Source organism: Amblyomma americanum, chromosome 2 (genome assembly GCF_052857255.1).
Source record: "Amblyomma americanum isolate KBUSLIRL-KWMA chromosome 2, ASM5285725v1, whole genome shotgun sequence".
Classification (NCBI taxonomy): domain Eukaryota; kingdom Metazoa; phylum Arthropoda; class Arachnida; order Ixodida; family Ixodidae; genus Amblyomma; species Amblyomma americanum.
The window spans coordinates 115,122,998-115,141,712 of record NC_135498.1 but is presented as its reverse complement, the minus strand read 5'-3'; the positions used below and the strand labels follow the sequence as shown (position 1 = coordinate 115,141,712).

The window sequence follows — 18,715 nt, the reverse complement described above, 5'->3', positions numbered from 1 at the left end:
GCCTCTACGCCCTGAGATGCAGTGGACCCCATAAAAAAGCTACTGCCCGGCTTGCCAGGCGCCACCCGATCTCGCCTCCTAGCTTTCCGTTAAAGTGGGCGCTATCTCGTGCAAAGCCTCCGCCAAAGCCTGCTCTATGCATTTCCCTGTTTATGCCTGCCCCTTTTTGAAGAATTTCTGCTGGCTTAACTTCCTTGTCTCCCGATTAACAGCCGCAACGTCCTTAGCAATTTCTCCGTTCCGTCCTTGCACTTCTGGCACTGTGCACACAACGATCTGGACTTGCTGGGCTATCGCCCGTAAATCCCCAACTCCCTCCGCTAATATTTCGTCTACTTTTGCGGCTTCACTATTCAAGACATCATTTAGCCCTGCCGGTACTAAATTGCGCTTGGCAACATTCATAGAAAGTTTGTTTTTTGTCTCTCTCAGTACTGCGTCCATTTTCCTGCCTGGGAATGCCCCGACTGCTACCCGCTTATCACCCTTTACACGCCCCGTTATAGTTCTTCTGTACCTACTAATATTTGAGTCACCACCAATAAGCACTACGCTATTCCCTTCCTCCATCCTAACTTCCGGATTATTATGCTGCCCTTTATCTGTGACTGTGACCTGATTCCTGGGAGTTAGCTTGTTCCCCTTCTCTCCATCTCCTCCAAACTTCCTAGCTGCCACGTGTGCGTAGCTGTTCCTGTCTGAACCTGCCTGGCCTAATTCCTTATCGCTGTCCATGCCAGCGCAGACCCCATCCACCTGGCTGGCGCTGGAATGTCCGCCAATGTGGCTTTGCTTGGCGGTGTCAGCCATTTTTGCCTCCAACACTTGACTAAGCTGTTCTTGAAGTTTCCGCTTCTCTGCCCTCTCTACCTGCAGCTCTTTTTCTAGGGCATCCATAAATAATGCTAGGCAAGTGGTCGTCAGCCCTGTCCAGGCGTGCATTTAATACGCAGCATTTGCACATAAAATCCTGCGTCTTCGGCCTCCGCTACAGATTCGACGCGCGTTTCCTTCAAATTCACCGATGCCTGACACTCCTTACATTTAGCCTTCAGTTGCTTGACCATCTTAGCAGTACTCTATTATTACTATCACAAAATGCTAGAAAAAAAAACACTTGCAACCACGTGCTCAAATAAAATTCTGCCTACCGCAAAAGCAATCACCTAGAAAGGAATACTGAGTACCTGTCTAAACCAGCTAATTCACAAATGAGCCCTGCAAAACCTACAGCTTCCTGCTGGAAAACGCCCGGCCGTTAGTGCACTGACCTGCTCTTTCGCGAGCGCTCCACCTAACTAGCCTATATATAGGACTAGCCTAAATATAAACTCTCAAAATATTAAGGAAAGAACGAATCTATTTGTCGTAGTCACGGCGCTCGCGCAGTCGTGCGTCCGTCCGGTCCCGGTCACCACGCGTAATCCGAATAGCACCGAAACAAGCGCCCGCATCGCACGGGTGTCAAGGACAGTCGCTTGGACCGGCGCTTGAGCGCTTTCTAGCGTCTGCTAACATTAAATTCTAGTACTAGAATGAAGTGACTGGCTGTATTGGATATAGCCTGCAAAGTAGGTCTGGTAAAGTCTTAGTAAGGAGCGCTCAGTTCGAATTTATTTCATGCCTGCAACGAAGCGAAGAAGACGCCAAAAATTAGGAAGTCTTTTTTTTTACATTATTGATGTGCCTCAGCCATGACAGCTCCTGGTCAATGATATGGCCCAAGAATCTGTGGTGGGAGCTTTAAGGTATCTCATCTCAGAGAAGTGTCGTTTGAAAGCTCACAATAAGCCGTGTCGTTTTAGGTAGCCGACAACCTTTTTCTGTTGAGGAACGCGCTTTGAAGTTCGACTGACGTTGTTTGCCACGGATTGAGCTCCATCAGAAATGGCTTTGTCTTTGTCTCGCTCCCTGGTTCTTCCGCCTGTATGCCGCACCATAGGCAGTAGTTCCGACCAACTGGCTCAAACTTCGGTGCTTTTGTTGGAAAACGCCGGATAAATATGCGCTTGAATTCGCCCAAGGCACACTTTTCAGCTGCTTAAAGATACTGAGTTGCTTTCAAACTTTCGTACCTGCTGTGATGATTGCGAAATAATAAGAACTTGCGTAAATTATTATATATTTACCATATTCTATAGACAACAAGATAGACGTCATTCTAGTTTCTTTTCTTTCTATGAATGGCTTCCTTGATTATTTCAGACTGCGGTTATTGCTTGGTGTCTGCGGATGACTTCGATATTGACGTATCGGTCATTTCTGCACCACAAAAGGCTATATTAGTGATTTTACCTTAAATGGTATAAAAATTTATTTTGAGTGCTGACTAGGAATACTACCGAAAGCGGAACACCAACGGTTTTTTTTTGTATACCAAATAACGATTCTGCAAAAGCCAGTTTTGGATATTATCATATGACCTGAATGAGCACCATGAAAATTTTTTTTTCGAGAACACATTACTATATAAGAAGCAAAATACATCAGTACCCATGTTTTAAAATTTTTACGCAAACAGGTTGACACAGTTGGAGCTGAATTACTGCAGCGTAATTTTAAGCAAATTTTGAAAATTGATAAGTTTGAAATCAATTACAGCCAGCTTGCTGATGAGATCTTTTGAATATACAAGCGCCATTTCAAAGAAAACTAGTTTGGATTGAATATCTATATGCGGAAGATGTGGATAATCATTGAATTTTTAAAATAAATTCACTGGTAAATGGTCCTCTATGAGGAGTTTTTTAATACGAAGGATCCAGGCAAACTGATGGAACGAAAATTAGAAAAACTCTAAAAACAACTGAAATTGCTTCAAAAATGCTGTCATACTGGTTTTCAGAGTCGTTAGAATAAATCCAGAACTTTTTGTGAAAGATAAATATTGTCTTAAATCACCGAAAATTGTCTCCACATGCGAAAGAGCTAATTCTGGATAGCCACAAGTTATCGGGGAGTGCTCTTGCAGCTGCTTTTAATGAATATTTTGTTAACTAAATTGTGGGTTTAGCATTCGCCGATATTTCTGAATTTATGTCTGATAGAAGTTGATTTTCGTTTCTTCTCATTCGGCGGCGCGGTGGCTCAGTGGTTATGGCGCTCGGCTGCTGACCCGAAAGACTCGGGTTCGATACTGGCCGTGGCGGTGGAATTTTGATGGAGGCGATAGTCAAGGGACCCGTGCACTCTGTCATGTCAGTGCACGTTAAAGAACCTCAGGTGGTCGAAATTTCAGGAGCCGTTCATTACACCGTCCCTCATAGCCTGAACAACTTTGCAACTTAAACACAATAAACGAACCAACTTTTTCTAGTTCATCCATTTATGGAGCCTGACGTAGAGTCAGTTTTCCTTTCACTAAAAAACAGCGCAAGTTGCCATCTGTAACGAATCCAAGTTCGGCCAACCAAATGCAGTCGATGTTATTTATATGTAAACTAAATTTTCAATATATTCTTCGCTGGTGGCATCTTTCCTAGGACGGTGCAGAATACATGAATATCTGTGCATTTTTAGAAAGATAACGCAAAATAAATAAATAAATACAGCTATTTCTTTAGTAGCGCTACTATCCAAAGGATTGCAGGAACAAATCAAAATGAAAATTTTCAATTCATTTCAGAAGCATAATCTCATTTCTGTGGCCCCAAATGGATTTAGGAAAAGCAGATACAAGGAATTATCATCATCATCATCATCAGCCTGACTACACCTACAGCCGGGCAAAGGCCTCTCTCACGTCTCTGCGATTAACCCTGTCCTTTACCAGCTGTGACCACCCTATGCCTGCAAACTTCCTAATCTCATCCGCCCACCTAAACTTCTGCCGCTCCCTGCTACACTTGCCTTCTCCTGAAATCCACTCCATTACCCTTAAGGAACAGCGTTTATCTTGCCTTCGCAGTACATGCTCGGCCCAAGCTCATTTCATCCTCTTGATTTTGACTAGGATGTCATTTACACGCGTTCCCTCACCCACTCTGCCCGCTCCCGGTCTCTTAACGCTACACTTATCATTTTTCTTTCCATGGCCTTAACTTAAGCTAAATCCTTTTCGTTACAGTCCACGTTTCTGCCTCGTAGGTGAGTACTGGTAACATACAGCTGCTGTGCACTTTTCTCTTGAGGGCTATTGGTAACCTGCTGTTCATGATCTGAGAGTACCTGCCATATGCGTTCCACCCCATTCTTATCCTTCTAGTTATTTCCCTCTCATGATCCCTATCAGCTCTCACTACCTGCCCTAAGTAGACGTATTCTTTTACCACTTCTAGCAGCTCGCTTCCAGTTGTGAACTCCTGTTCCTTTGCTAGACTGTTGAACATTACTTTGATTATCTGCATGTTAACTTTAAGACGCTTCGTACTGCTCGGTCTGTCTAACTTATTGATCATTGTTTGCAGTTCATCTCCTAAGTGACTCAGCAAGGCAATGCCATCAGCGAACCGCAGATTATTTAGGTATTCTTCATAAAGTCTTACCCTTGACTGTTCCCAATTCAGGCCTCGGAATACCTCCTGTAAACAGGCGGTGAATAACATTGGCGAGACCGTGTCTCCTTGCCTGGCGCCCTTCCTTATTGTAATTTTTTTTTCTGACTTTATGGAGGACTATGGTAGCTGTGAGGTATATATATATATATATATATATATATATATATATATATATATATATATATATATATATATATATATATATATCTTCCAGTATTCTAGTATTTCCAGTAAGAAATTAGCACTACTTCAGCGAATTTATTCTCTCACAGATAGAAAATGAACATCGTGCTTGACCTACCTCACTAACGCATTTGAATTCACCATAAATGTATTATACTTGAAAATCTTAAAACTTATGGAAGGCTGGGGAATTGTCCAAAAGTCATGAAAACGTGTCTTGATAAACTCTATTACTACGCCCAAATAGAGAATTATCGCTGACATTTTAAAGGCATCGGGTGTTCTTAAATTCACTGCTCTTGGACCGATCCTCATTATTGTTTACGCAAATCACAGAGTAATGATCTTTAGAGATACGAAACACATGATGTACGCTCATGATGCTAGTATATTGTTTTCACCACTACAACTTAGCAGCCTTCAGAATAATATAATATCTGCTCTAGAATCTATTCAGAAATGGCCAACAGTATACAGGGTACAAGTAAACGCAAGGAACACAAATGTCTGAATTGTTCGACTTATATGTACGTAAATAAAGAGCAGTCTAATAACACTTCTATATGAAAACGATAACGCAGAAATATTATGTTAAAATGCTTCAGTTGTATTCACACGAAGCATGCTTTAGGACACGCACATTGAATCGGATCTAGGCTAGTTATCTTGTTTTGTGGATACGACGCCGCGGCACGGACCTATATTACCGATCAATATGAAGCTTCTCTACGACGACACTGATTTTTTCCTCGCTATATATTGTGCGTTGGTGCGGAGCTAAAAGACTCGTTCAAATCCTGAAAGAATAGCTGATGCAGAAACGTTTGTTCGAGCACTATTTATTATGGCCTATATTTGCAATGCGTCTGACTTATTTTTCAAATTAGAAGTATAATACACATCCGCTATTTTTGTTATCATATGTTTAGTGTTCCCTTCAAACGGGAAAAAAAAGAAAATTTGAAGTTCCTTCATGAATAATCGTATCTCGATAAAAACGCACTTTCAATCGGAACTCGTTTCATTGAACAGAGAAGATGGTCACTACCCGGGCATAAAATTCTACACAAAATTTGCCGTATTCGCTCCCAACACTTTTAAAAAATAAATGCATAGCGTATTGATTTTGCAACTAATTTTGTACAAACACGATGCGAGCATTTGACAAAAACGTGCGTGCAAGATAGGTAGTGTGACTTTGTCTTTTTATAGTGTAGTGATTGCTGTACAGAATACAAAACTGCAAAGTTTCAGTCCATGTGCATAACGACATTGGTGCGACCTTCGGGGCAAGCAATATCATGGTAAATGTCCAAATTCAGATTTCCAAGCATACTTAAATTATGGCCAATGCGATGGTGTCACCAAATTAGACCCGTGTCGTTTCCAAAGTGTTGCCCATTCTAAAACACTCCACCTCAACTGAGAAAGTTGATTTTCATAGATTTGGACCAAAATCAATTTTCAGGCTAGTTTGAATGTGCCCGATAAAATGCTTGTATTCAAATTTTGCCTGGGCCACTCCTAAATTTGGCCTGATCTCCGAATTTTGACCATCGATTTTGACCACATCAATGTCCAGGCTAATGTGAATGGGCGCGATACGATGGTAGTCTCCAATTTTGACCCGGACCAATTTGGCCCACCATCGAAATTCGACTTTCTTCGATTTGGTCCGAAATCAATGTTCACTATAGCTCAGCCGTTTGCTGTAATCAAATAAACCGTTGCTACTTTTTTTTTCCTTTTCTACGCCCACTGCGGTGCCTCAATGGATATGGTAGTCGTCTGATGACGGAAAAGATGCGGTTTCCATCCTGCCTATTGTGGCCGGGTTCCGATGGATGTAGGTGGTAGGGGCCGGTGTACTGTGTAATATCTTAGAGACATAAGCTGGTCTAAATTTTCCGGAGCCCTCCCCTACAGCGGCCTTCATTGCCATACACCACAAAAACATAAAACCACCATATAACAACCACTATATAATAATGAAGCATATGGAAAAAGCTACTATCATTCAAGCATGAAGACTCCCGACGTGCAAACAACATGCAGATGAAATATTTTTATATAATGAGTACATTTTATCGACATGCAGTAATCTTACACCTATGCATTAAGACACTTTGTACTAATAAATGCACAGAGATTAACGACAAGAGGTTTTAATTCTACTTCTGTAGCTTATAAATAAAGCTAAAATATACGATAATATAGCACCGACAGATGCGAATTATTAACAATTATAGAAAAAAATTCAACTTTTGTAAGCAGCACATTAAGAAGGCGCTTAAAACGTTTTAGCTTCTGTGCTATCTTAATAAACTGAAAATTTTTGCTCTGTCGTAACATATTCATGCAATTGCTCAAAGCTCTCAAATATACAGCTGTATCTCGCACAACATATTCCTATTATATCAATTTTTATACAAACAATTCAGTGCACTTCAGGCAATTTAAAGCACCCATACAATTGCAAAATAAGCAAATAAAACTGAAATCACTGAATGTGTTTAGACGCCACATTAAAACACAAAGACTACGATCCTCACAGTCATTTATTTTTGCATTCATGTTGCATGCTTGGCTGTATGTGTTTCTATAGATTATTTCTTGAAGGCCCGTAAATCTTACTGCTCCCAGACAACAGAAAATTGCAGGTTATATATGCGAAATTGCGATATTCATGTCACGGGCCCATATATCACACATGAAATGAAGGGGACAATGGCTAAAATTTGGATAGGTTGATTTGAAAAATTTTCCTGAGCCATAAGTTCTAGTGTTAAATTTGGTAATTGGCAAAATGGCACGAATAACATTCGTTTGTTGTGATTTCTGCATAGCATCTAGGTCAGATACCGCTTCAGCTGGGCGCTCACCGTGTCGCTGCTTGTGGGGTGTGCACCAGAAACCGTGTGGCATTAGTGTGTAGAAAAGTAAATTCAGATATTCCATCATCTCTTGTTCACTGGTGAGTCAAACTTTGTTACCTATTCTGTAGAGGTCAAAATTTTCTTTGCCTCGCTTTCCTAGGTTGTAATCAATTTAGTTCATTTTCGCCTGTGCTCAACTAAACAATTGTAGTACACCGCAATGCAGACACATTATGGGTGACATAATTTCACACAAAAAACATACTGCACAAAATACATAGATACTACTGTACGAAGAACATTTGTGGTAAAAACAAAATAATGCCCTCAAGCACCTCTTCAGAAAGGCTGCAAGAGATCTTATCAGTTTTGGCAAGGGAGAGCAAGGGTGTAATAAAGGTACTGTACTATACCTCTAAGGCTATCAAGCATGTAGTTCCAAAGAGGTGAAGCAAAAAAAAGTTGTTTCAGCAAAATGAGGTGCTTTTTTGATTAAAACAAGAGGAAGGGTTGCCGTCAGCAACATTGTTTCGCTACATTTCATAAAACGCGTGATTACAAGTGTCTCGGAAGGACAATGTGAGGTCTTGAAAAGGAGCTCAGCCACTAGCACCTTTTGCTAAGAAATTCTTAGCAGCTCTTTGACTGTTTATAAGGTTCGGACTTTTCGGTGTCTGGTACGCCGCAAGAAAACAAATGAAAGTCTAGGCAAAATTTGCAGCTCATAGATCTCTCCTTGCATTACTTGATAAGATCCCAGCTTACCGGCGGAAGTCCTCAGGATATTGACCAAACATGACAGAAAGAGACAGCGCGAACACAGGGCGATGAATAATGACGCAGGCGTTCACTAGCGACTGAAGTTTATTCGAAGACGCGCACGCAATATGTAGTCTTGTGTTATTTAACAGCTGAGTTAATATCAGTGGTCGTGTAAAGCGCGGAATGAAAGCGATAAAATTTCACTAGATGCGATTGTCTGAAAGTGCGGCATGAGTAACAGGGGCAAAAAAGATGAACAAAGTACGAGGCCATTGATGAGTGACAGATCTTAATGCATAGCAGTGCGGCTAAAGGTAAAAAAATGTTAATTGAAGCCGGGAAAACTACTTTTCCAGATGTCCTGCTTCTTTGGTGAGTAGGTCAATGAACGGACTGCTCGCGCAAGTGGTGCCACGGTTTCGAATGAGGTAGGCTTCATATAGATTTTGTGTGGTATTGTGGGGTAGCTTCTTGAAATATTCGTCCTTTCAAGGGCTGCCAGCCAAGAGCGCTTCTTACAGTGCACAAGCAAATTACTGGCTGTGTCCGTCCTCAGTGAGTTGGAACGTTTCCGCAGGCGCTTGTTATTGCACCTTGCCGTTTTCCTGATGTGTACGCTCCTCATCACAGCGGGAGATGACGGCGGTCGCATGTGGATTCATGAATCGCAGTCTATGCTTTATCGTCCACATGCTGTTTGGCTGAACGTCTTGGCTAAGTTTGGCAGAGGGCTCCTAATTAGTTGGGCACCGAAAAAACTGCACGGGCTCCAATTTTGTCGTTGATATTATCTATTCGATGGCGGATTTTGTGTGCGTAGGGAATAAGGGCTGTTGCCCAGGGGTGATAAATATTGTGGTTTGTGCGGTACTTTTGCATTAATAATTATGAGTATTTCCGCGAAGCATTTCATAGCATTATATATTCAGGTGCTACCTAACTTTCATGTTGCCAACTATGTTTTACTTGTGTCCATTTTGACATATTTATCACTTTCCTTTGTGATGCTCCATGACCTAAGGAGATATTAAATAAATGAATATGTTCCTAAGTTGGCATTCAAGCTCATCGACTCATCTTGCTACTGAAACTTGTACTATATAGCAATATGAAGGACTAATGTTATAGCTACAGAATAAAGCGGGTTATTATTGCTAGCTCTGCTGCACAAACTGTGCTGGCCATAAGGAGTAGTTTTTTTTCTAGACATCAAAAGCATGACACCTGGAACAGCCTTCATGCCTCCGGCAAAAATAGTACTTTCCATGTGGGCATTATTAAAGCTGAAGACTGGAATTAAGTTGAGGACATCATAGTTAATTTTGGGTAGGATTATAATGCGTATTACGTTAAAGAGACAGAAAGCGAGCAGAACTTTCCAGGAAGAAAAGCGACAGGAAATCATAGCTCATAGCCTTGTTCATGTTAAGAAGACACGCGAATGGTGAGCGCATGTAATGCGAAGGAAAGATAACTGATATAGCTATGGTCCCTTAGGGTAACCCCAAGAGAAGGAAAGTATCCCGCGATGGCTGTGGCGTCAGGACTAGGGAAAGATTTGGTCTCACATCAATTCTGTCTAACTCCATCTGCTTCTCCTAAGTTTCATCTTATTTTCCCCACCAGGTTCTACTTTACCCTAGGTGCTCCTCTGGCACCGTACCAGCTGTGTCGCACGATTGCACTGAAGCTATTCTCAGGATGCCGGCTGCGTAAATAGGTTCCCGAGATAAAATAACGCGACACCGCGCCCGTGTTATGAGGGTGTAAGTGCCGGAAGAGATCAACAAAAAGAAAGCCCGTTGCACAAAGGCAAGGGATGGGGAAGGTAATTTTTTCTCAGCGCTAGGCGCTCGCAGCAAAGAACGGCGTAATGCTCACTGCTCCGAAACGAGAGCGTGGAGGCAACGAAAAATCATTGTGACTGCTTGCCGGATGGCATTAAAATACAGGTCTTTACCAGTCTCCTGCAACATTATCGCTCGCTTGAACGGCTACGTAGGAGTTTTAGCTTAAAGGGGCTGCGAAACATTGCTTGAACCGACGCCGGTTACACGTCAGATGGATTCTTTGTCACACTGATGCTGACTCAAAAAGAATTACAACAATCGATGCATAGAAACGGGAGTTAATCAATGAAGAAATTTTATAATACAAGCAAACAAAATGCTGCCTGAACTAGTATTTTCTTGCAGCTTCCCATTCCCATTTCGCTCTCCCAATAAGGACACTTGGGGGACTAATCAAAACAGCCTATCTGAGCACGTCGCGGAATTTTGAACGCCATGATTGCCTGTTCTCTGTAACTCATTCTTGAAAAGGCTGGCAGCCCTGCTTGCGTCGTTACAACAATATGTGAACGCCCAGCTGACTCAGCGATGCTTCATCGTCACCTCGACGGCGCAGAAGGGGAACACTGATCAATGACGTTCACTGACTTATGGATCCGAACGCGATCCGAACTGGATCTGAACTCGAGCACGAGATACTACGACAGTGTGACGGCCTGCGCCAAATAACAAACACATTTTGTATAGCACGTACCACTACTGCTTAACGCCTACTATGACCCGTCGCTCCTACCGCGCTGGTTGGTCACGGCGAGCAAGGAGCGCGCGCTCTTGACGGGAATGTGGCGCCATCTGGCGCCGCCGCCCGGTGATCCTCCACAATCTGACGATGAGCACTGCTAAACGTGAAACGAACGGTTTTTTTTTTTGCATCCTTCCTTCGGACCGAAACGAACGCTTATAGAGTGCAATGTCTCGATCGGATCGATTCCACAAAGCCGCTCTCGATACATAGAGAGTAGCCATAAGTGTTGTGTGCTAGGTCGTAGGATGTTTACAGAGAGGCGCAGAGTTGTTCGATGCAAAAAGTAGCCAAAGCCTCTGGTGGTGTATTTTTGTTTTGCTTGCTTTACACTGCTTTTTTCTATGGCCAAAAGGTTGGGTTTGTTTATGTAATATAAAACAAAAACTTGACAAAATATATCTCGAGTTACTAACACACTTTGCAGTATATTTACTTTGTCCAATCATCAAGCTCCAACCAAGTGATGTCATGTCCACTGCTAAAGACCGCCACTGTATGGTGACATCGTCAGCGCCAGGAATTTGTCTTTGCAAGCTAATTAAAATAATAAAAACCAGAGTATACGCAGTACGACCGATGGTACTAGCATCACTATAATTCATACTATGCAACCAAGAGGCAAAACAATGCACTGATTATGTGTTTCGGGGCCCCTTTAAGATGCCCGCGGAAAAAAACGGGCGAGCGCTCATAAGGCTGACGTATTCCGTTGGCTCAAGGACGTGCCCTATTTCCTGGCGTAATCAAGGTACCTTTCGCACCAAAAGCTCTGTAAAAAAACTGCAAGGTGTGTTCATTAGGCGGGGAAAGCTTTCATAACAAATTTCAGGCTGTAAAAATGGTGAATAGAGTACACTGATGGAGTAGATAATTGATCAGATACGGCTCACCCGCACTGTAAAACTAAACGGACTCTTCAGCATGGCTCCTTTGTTCGAGAACATGGTCAACAACTTAAAAGTGGCCTATCAGCCCATAATGCCGCCTGAAGTATGAACAGCTGGAGTGCTCTATAGCCTAGCTCAGACTAATCGGCGCGAATCTCGCTGAAAAAAGTTGCTGTAATAACTAATATGGGAGATCGAAGAGAATGCCCTTGCATCCGGATGTGCATTCTGTTGGTTCCTGTACTCTTAGCGTAACAGTCGTATTGGCTGTTCGTCCCTTGGCGTAAAGTATAAAAGCCTTGACATGCTATAGATGACAACAGTTATAACAGCGGTACCAAAATGGGCGCCTGCAAGCATTAGCTATAGTCACCAGCGAGCGAAAAGAATCGGATGCGATCATTATTTGAGGGAAAAAGTAAACTGGCCTTTTTGGTAACCAAAGTAGGGGCTGCATTCATTATGCGAGCGTGTACATCATGCTAGGCGAGTAAATATGTTACATTCGAATGCGTTGAGGGCACTTGTTAAGTGCGTTGAATGCCCCTCAAGATACGTGCATTGAACGCCATTGAATGTCAGCTGTGTTAGCAAGCGACAGTTGCAGCTAAGGTCGCATACCGCTATAAACAAGGAACGGTTATAACAATGAAATAGCGGGAGCCCTGCGACTCCTTTACAAGAGCTTCAACTGTGTCAAATATGACACCATATTTTATTTTCATGCGGCTGTAATAGCTCAGAGGCCTTGATGTTGTCCAGGGCAACTCAGTATGCGCACTCCTGTTATTTCTTGTTATCTCTCTTTTCTGAAAAACTTCAAGTGATCCGCTGCATATCTACTCCTCCTTTATTAACGTAGTTATAAAAACAGTTACTCGCTCTCCCAGTGATCGGTGAGCAGAAAAGTCTCTTCATCTCAGTTATTTCGGCGACATGCTGCGGTTAACCTCGCATGGTGCGTTTACGTCTGCCGGTTATACTCTTCATCAATCTTGGAACTATGTTTAATTCAATTTGTGGCTCTTCCTAAAAATAGCATGTTGTTCAGCTCATGGCCGGTACAGCTTTATTGGCGTCATTATGGGCGTAGTAAGTTAGTATAGCTTTTCTTTATGCATTATTTATTGCTACTAGTTTGCGTGACCTAAACACCGTCAGGTCGTTCTTAGCCACATCGTTCAACATTGATGGATTGTTTATTGTTATTTTAGTTTAGTTTTTTTACATCAAAAGTTTGTGCCACAACAGAAGTCGCACACAGATATCAATATTTGAGGTTGCCCAGGCTGACGATTCTACCTAAATTTTATTCAGGAAAATTCATGGTCATAACATCATGTTTCCAACACCAGGCTGTGCGATTGCAGCTGGCGCAGGTTCCTTCAATACAAGAACCTAAATTGCAGGTGAGATTTGTGTACGACGGCAGATTCTTTGCTTGATCCTCAGTAAGCATCTGGAATAAAGAGTCAAGCTTAGATAAGATGGCGAGTGCCGTACGTTTCTAATGTAAATATTGCAGAAACACGAAAAGTACGCCGCAGATGCCCAGAAATCGGGCATAGCAATCCTTGGAGTTCTTGCCTTTTTCGTGATCATTGCTCTTAAATTGTCTTAATAGAGCAGGTAAAAAAATCCACCGACGATCAAAGTGATTCATGCAGCACAGGGTGCGTTAGCATAGTGCTCCCCCAGGATTTTGCAGCCGCTGCCGCTGGTGTGTTCAGACCGGGCGAGGGGCTTGTGTGTTCCAGTCCACCAATCACCGTGTGACACGCCATGCCCCCTACCCTGTCTCCTCACCTCTCGACTCTGATTGGCGCCCGCAAAGTTCCTCTCGTCCCCCTTCTCCTCTAAGCTTCTGAATGAATGATGATGAATTTTTATGGGGCAAGGACAGCTTTGGCTAAAAAGCGGCATGGCACAAGGTAGTTTTCATTTCACAAGGTAAGGTCAAAGGCCAATTTTCCAAGCATTTCACCCCAAAGAAGCCGAGCACCAGGCAGGGGAAAGGCAGGTGATACCCATTGTATTGCACCAGGCAGGTGATACTCATTGTATCACCGGTGGGTACCCGGCGGCACTGGGGATCGAATCCCGCACCTCCCACCTGCGAGGCGGATGCTCAAACCACTAGGCCACCGCTGCGGTGCTCCTCCTGCCTTGTAGACCACTTCCATCTTTCCCTATCTATGTGCTTTCCACTTCTCCCCTGACAAGAGAGAGGGGGATTCCGACCTTCTACTTTGTGTCCTGCGAACCAAGAGGTCACAACAAACGCCGGAATCTTGCGAGAATGGGCGCTGTAATGCTAAGGTGTTAATATAAAAGTATATAGATGAGTTTTTAAATAAATGAAATTAGCAGTATTATACAATGAGCTACGGTATTACTTTCTTTTTATTCGACAGCACAAATTTTTGAACTTACGAAGCAGGGCATTCCGTCATTCACACTGTAGTGTTTCTTAGATAAGCAGGTTACGTTGCATCTAACAGGAACCTGGAGAAAAAGTGTCCTTTTATTTGCACTACCAAGGGCGTTTAAAAGTGTGCTGAGATACGAACGCATGGTCGGAAAATTTATGCAACCTATCTCCTTTTTTGTGCGAACAACGCACATTATGTTGCCCAGGCTTAAAATTGTAACCAGATTGTTAACAGAGCATAGAGGTACTCGTGCTCTTACTGCGATAGTGACAAGTGATTACTCATTTCTGCACAAATTTCTTTCCTACATTTTGCCAAACGATCATTGCCATTTTAAAGGGCTTAAAGTGGCAAGGAATTGAAGAAATGGCTTTCTTAATTATTTCTTGCTGCGGAAGTTATTTTTCAGACGTTCACCATGTTTAATGCATTTCATTATTGTTTACCGCGCTATTGATAGACAGCTTTGTGCATTCCGAGCCGCGAACAAATAAAGAAACAGACTAGCATCGACGTAGCTCTTGCACTTTGTTTATAACGATGAAAAAAATTTGCATTTGCCATGCTGTTTACAGAGTGTAAGAAATGACCAGGCACATCCTAAATTTCATGTCTTATGACAGTACCTTAGATTACGTCTTCACTCTAATGAAAAATGGCATTCGAATTTTTATTGCGCGCTAAAACGTCGAAATTAAGCTAACCTATTTCGTGAAAAACATTTGCAAGTGAATACTACCTTTTCCATGTATTCGATAGCTTTGCGGACACCAAAATCTCTATAAATTCTTTAAATTATGGTTGTCGAAATGGGAGCCTTATGGCTGATTTTCTGTTACTTTATAAAGCACATATATGCAAAAGCTGTTGTTTACACTTTGTGAAAAAATTCGTTAACATCTTTCATGCTATCGATTCGTTTTGTAAAAGGTCATCATGCCTCCTATGGAATACGTTCTGAAGGCGCATGACTTAGACAACAGGCAAAATTTTGATGACGACGCGAAATACCCCTTAAAGTTCAAAAAAGAAAGAATTCCCTTGTGCCATTCTGTGCACGGGCAGAAGAGGGACAAATTAATGCGCTCCGAGAAATTTTCCAAACAACTGAAAGAAAGCCGGCAGCAGGTGACAAATTTCAAGGCAAAAAAAAGGACTCAAACACGTTCTCGAGAGTGCCTCAGACTTTATGTCTCGAGTGCTTTCCAACCGATATCAATTTCCCTGGAATAGATGTAAATTCCTTGTTTTCTGAAATTGCACTATTCTCTCAGCGTCCGCTAGTAGTAGTGCGGCGATTGAATTCCGCGTAAATGCGTCCAAATTAAGTTGGTATTCTCAGGGCGGGCTCCGCATGTCTGGCAGCGAGGCCGACTAGAGCGCTTCAGTATCTGGTGCATGTACAGGTCATAAGGCACAGGATTATTGATCGGAAACTGCACAACACTCGGGAACAAATACGAAGGGTAGGCGTAAACAGTGGCTCCGACATTCAATTCTCCTTTTTGCCTTAGTTCTTGTGCGTTTCGTTGCTTCTAGTCTACATGGTGAACCATCTAGCCCATTTTTATACGCTATTAGCGAGTTATTTTGCGCCGCTTAATTGCCTCATGTAACTAGATTCGCAGAGAATGATTTGTAGGGAAGATGAAGATATAAGGCGGCGGAAGTGTGCTAATTCATTGAGCCTCTCGGGCGTTTGTAGTTCATAGCCCGCTGATCTTGGGCGTTGTAATATTCCGGCAAAAGGGAACGGCCGCTCAGAGACATGCATTGAGCAGGAACATGGCCCTCGGGGCTCATGGCATCGAGGTGTGGGGAGGCGTTTCCCGTCCTTCGCAGTGTTCTATGATGATCCTATTCGGCTTTCTCATTGCCAGTGCTCTGGTGAGGTAGGCGCTGCTGGTATGTACCTGCCTGGGAAAGGAAGCCGCTTCCCATATAATTGTTCTGCGGCGCACCGATCAGACAACGTCTTTTCATGATGGGGCCGATGACTCTTGAGTAGGAATATTATGAAGGCACAAATGGCAAGTTTTGCATGTGTAGTACTTGGCGACTATGTTCTAGCCTTTTTTAGTAATGTAAAAAAAAACAGCTGCAACACATGATACTGCCGGCTCTTGTTTCTAGTTATATGAATCGCTTTAGCCATTGAGGCAAGTGTGAATTCAGCTCCCAATGCCAGTTTTCTCTTGACAAACAATTATTTGCGATTACCAAAGATCTGTCATAGTGCATAAGTTGCTGGACAGGAGAAAAGACACGCAACTTATGAGCGCAGTTGTAAAGTTACGATTCGGTTTCGATTTATAATAATTTTTAACAAAATGTGCCGTTTTCTTCTAGATCCGAGCGTGTGCCTGACACGTAAAAAAGACACGCGGTTTCTTGTTGTGGATTATTTTATGGCGCCAAGACATCTTGGGCCAAAGCGCGCCATGGCAGGAATGTTTTCGTCTTCTCAAGTTGGGGTCAAAGACTCGTTTCTGAAACATTTCTCCCCAAAGAAGCCTAACGCCAGGCAAGGCAAAAGCTTCCACCAATTCTATTACAGGTGGGTATCCGGCGGAACTGGGGGATCGAACCCAGCAGCTCCCGCATTCGAGGCGGATTCAAAAACTACCACGCACCGTGGTGACACGTGGTTTCTTCTTTCGCGTTTTGCGACCACGCATAGGAATGTCAAACGTATCGTAATCACGTGCACTGATTCGGACAGTGGGCATGTTAGAGTCGACTTGTGTGTTTCCGTCCTTGTGTATGTTTATAGGCGAATTAAGCAGAATCTATTTTTTGTTTTTTTAGGGTTTGACGTTCCAAACAGACTCAGGCTATGTTGGAAGCAGTGGTGGAGGGCCTCCGAAAATTCCGACCACCGGGCGTTCTTTAACGCGCAGTGACCCTGCACAGTGCACGGCCGTCTAGCATTTCGCCTCCTTTGAAATGCGACTGCTGTGGCTGGGATCTAACCCGCCTCTTTTCGGGTCAGCAGCCGAGCGCCATCACCACTGAGCCACAGCGGTGCAAAATTCATCTTTTCATTCAGTCTGCAAAAAGCTGCGCTGGAATATTTATCTTGCTTTTCTGGGCACCAAGCGGCACATGAGCGCTGTAGCCGCCCATGCGTTTGAAGGCATCTGGACTTAAACGATACTAAAAAAAATAAGCTTAAATGGCGGCAAGGCGCGACATCCTTCACAGTAACAGCCGTTTAATTTATGGTAAGACCGCAAGCAGTGTCATTGCACAACAGTCGCGCTGCGGCAGTGGAGCAGAGAACTCGTACCAACAGGTCTACGATCACCGGGACAGTGTCGTATCCTGGTTTATTCGGTTCTAATGATTATAGCTACTATAGCCATAGCTACTATGACTACTTTCCCACACTGTGGATCTAGGAGAGGCCAGCGCCAAGCCGCGCCATGGATTGGCGCCATTTCAAGGGCCAGGCGGATACCTGGGTAACTAAGATTCCGAAGCGATATTCTACAGGCCAGAGCATCTGCTTAGCACTCGGGAGGAGCCGGATTACATAGTCAGTGTGACCGGGTACACACTGGTCTTATAATTGGTAACAGGCTTCCCCAGGAGCGGTGCTTGGCCTTTCTGGGGTGAAATGCTTAGGAAAACTGTCTTTGATAATCCGACACTCAGTGGCAAAATCTAATAATGTTATCTCTATCTATGAAACGCAGGCACCACAGTTAGCATCCCGTGCCTATTTAGCTAAAAGTACTACCATCGACTTTTTTTTCTCATATGTACTGCTGCCGGCGACAAGAAAAGTAAATGCACCGAGAAACAGATTTTTCTTTCTTACAGCGAGTTACCGCAAGGCAAGTTAAACCTGTCGGCAAGCATTTATTTATTAGGGGAACGGTCATTTTCGTGCATCTGGTTTTTTGCTCGCATTTTTTAGGCGCTTCCATAATATAATTTTAAAGGCACCGTATGATGACATTATTTATTAGTTCCACTAAATAAAATAAAGGCGCACGAAACGAATGGGAAAAAACTACGCCACGCCCTGCGCGTGTCTTTTCGTCCTCGTCGTTGCTGCTCTCGTAATATTGCCACGGTAGATACCCAGGTTGTCCAGATAATTTTCCTTTTTTAATAGAAAGCACTGCAGCAGCAGTGATGGTTTCAGCCGAATCTTGCTTTACGCTCTTTCTTCAGCTGTATCAACGCGTTCGTGCTTTGTGTGGAAGCCGTCTAGTTCGGCGTAGTGGGAGGCTCGACAGGGGTTGCGCATAAAGAGCGGTGATGTGATATTTCTCGGGATGAAGACTGCCGCAGGACACGGTTATGGCAGGATTGTTGTCTGGACATGATCGCGCGCGGTGCATTTCCGCAACCAGTTCATTCTCGCTCATGCGAAGGGAACATCAGGCTAGCAGCAGTAGGGTTGTGGTTCTCAATGCTACACCGTTGGTAAGAACTTCTTGAATAAAAGTAACAGAGTCCCAGTAATCGATTAG

At 43.2% G+C, this 18,715-nt stretch overlaps 1 long non-coding RNA gene across 1 annotated transcript; it reads right to left on the bottom strand.

Moving 5' to 3' along the window:
- Positions 1–13,089: 13,089 nt before the first annotated feature.
- Positions 13,090–14,308, bottom strand: LOC144118993 (uncharacterized). Its single transcript, XR_013312215.1, has 2 exons — positions 14,233–14,308; positions 13,090–13,258 (listed from the first exon to the last, which is right to left on the bottom strand). It is a non-coding gene; the product is annotated as an uncharacterized LOC144118993 (long non-coding RNA).
- Positions 14,309–18,715: the final 4,407 nt, after the last annotated feature.